At 34.0% G+C, this 2,318-nt stretch overlaps 1 non-coding gene across 1 annotated transcript; it reads left to right on the top strand.

The window, feature by feature from the left end:
• Window positions 1-800: 800 nt before the first annotated feature.
• On the top strand, window positions 801-907 carry LOC121215707 (small nucleolar RNA R71). Its single transcript, XR_005911683.1, has one exon. It is a non-coding gene; the product is annotated as a small nucleolar RNA R71 (small nucleolar RNA).
• The last annotated feature ends 1,411 nt before the right edge of the window (window positions 908-2,318 follow it).

Here is a 2,318-nt window from a genome sequence, read left to right as displayed (position 1 = left end):
CCTCCACCAATGGAATGTTGATGTGTAATTGCTTTAAAACATCTAAGAACTTCTTGAATTGTACCTCTCTTTTTTTTGTTCTACTGAAGTCTTTGAAGATATAGAACTCTAGGTTGATATGGACAACTTTTCTGAGGAGGTAAATATGCAAAAGTTGGTGTTAGCTTTTCATAATACACTAGTTTAGGGTTTACCTCATCAGATTTTTTAGCATCTGATTTTTCTGTTGTAGAAATTTCAACTGTTGGTTGACTTTCCTCATTTTCAGTAGGCTCGTCTTCAACAACAACCTCCTTAGGTTCCAAAATCTTACCACTTCATAAATCAACCACTTTGAAATGTTACTTACCTAAATTTCTCACATTTTTTGTATCGCTTGGCAAAGCTCATTGTGGTCTACTATGAAGCTCAGTAGCTAACTGACCCATTTGGTTCTCCAGATTCTTCAGTGTTGCTACTTGGGTTTGGATCATTGCTGCTTGAATTTTGCTTCTACAAAATTATTGCTTGCAAAATTATTAAAACCATTAGTGGTAAACTATTTTAAGATAGGGGAAATAAAAGGTACCTGAGTAGAGAGTGAAGTCAGTGTATCCACTTTATGCACTCCAGCTACACGTCTTCCTAAAACTGCTCGATTCGTCGGCCATTGGTAGTTATTGCTTGCAATCCTTTCAATAATCTCATAAGCCTTGTTATAAGACTTAGAGAAAATCACACCATACACAGAAGCATCCACCATTAATCTTGTATGTGTGTTGAGACCATTATAAAACATCTCTAATTGGATACAATGAGGAAACCCATGATGAGGACACTTATGAAGTAATTCCTCGAATCTTTCCTATGCCTCGTATAAAGACTCGTCATCCAATTGTTGGAAAGTTGTTATCTCATTACACAACTTTGCGTTATTACTTAGTGAAAATATTTTACCCAAAACCTTTCCGCTAAATCCTGCCAAGTAAATATTGAACTTGGTGGCAATGAATTCATCCATGCTCGTGTTCGATCTCGTAATGAGTACGAAAACAATTTTAACCTCAGTGTGTCTTCAGTTACACCAGCTATCTTGAATAAAACACTTACCTCAATGAATAATCGAAGGTGTAAGTGTAGGTCTTCCGTGGGCATACCACTAAACTGGCCCACCATTTGGGGCATTTGAAACATCACTAGTTTCAATTCGAATTGGAGTGCCTCGATATCCAGCCTTCTAATTCTCGAATTTAACTCAATAAAGAGTGGCACAGTGTATTGTCAGATGGCACGATCCTTATCATTAGCAATAAGTATTGGGTTGTGCACTTGATTGACTCCATTACCTTGTCCATCGTTTTGATTTCCAAGGTCAATCTTAGCTTTTTTTTAGCAGATTTCTCACGTCTTCTTTGTCTAAAACTCCGCTCGATTTCAGGGTCCACGGGTAATATATCAATGATTCGATCTATGCTCATAAAGCACCTGATAAAAAAAATCACAAATAAACAATAAAGAATAAATTAGTAGAGTTAACAATAAAATAAAAGAAAAATAAAAGCCAAATTGTAAAAATAATTTCACAAAAAATGATTAAGGCAACAGTCCCCAGCAATTGCAATAAAAACTTGTAACAGGGTTTGTGCAAGTGTATGCAGTCGTTCACTTAATAAGTAAGTAAAATGAGTTATCGTCTCCACATGGACTGTATAAGTTTAACCAAATATTTGTAAAATTGTAACTTCACAATTTGATGTACACATTCAATAATTTGGATGGTGATGATTACACTAAGTAAATTAATTAGATGCAAAGATTGATTCCTACACAATTCTAATCTAGATGCAACTTACCTAAATGTATGTATGAATGAATTTAGCAACAAAAACAATCAACATTAAATGGGATAAGATAATTATATTAATCAATTCAATTTACTTTATCATGCTTAACAATGTTCGGAAATATTTCCACGGCAACTCAATCTTTCATTAGTTTGGAAACCAAATTAAGTCCTTTTAGAGTCTTTTACTTAGTTAAATATGCATTTTATTAATCATATTAACTAAGAGTTTCTTAGCATTTATGTAAGGTCACGGGGACATCAAGTTTGTAATAGTTTAATTACATAAAACTAAAAACTATGCAAGGCAATACTATTAACTAAAGATATTACAAACCTCAACTTAGTCGGGTTTAATGACCTAAATTGAGCATTGCACTTTAAATTATGCGTCTACTAGCCGTCGCCTGGTTAGGATCGCTTAGCTAATCTGAGTGCACTCAATCTCGTATGAATAAAATGCATCATGATATTAATTGAAAACATAATTGACTGA

Source organism: Gossypium hirsutum, chromosome D03 (genome assembly GCF_007990345.1).
Source record: "Gossypium hirsutum isolate 1008001.06 chromosome D03, Gossypium_hirsutum_v2.1, whole genome shotgun sequence".
NCBI lineage: Eukaryota > Viridiplantae > Streptophyta > Magnoliopsida > Malvales > Malvaceae > Gossypium > Gossypium hirsutum.
Note: the sequence above shows the minus strand (reverse complement) of the source record. Positions and strands in the feature narration are given on the sequence as shown.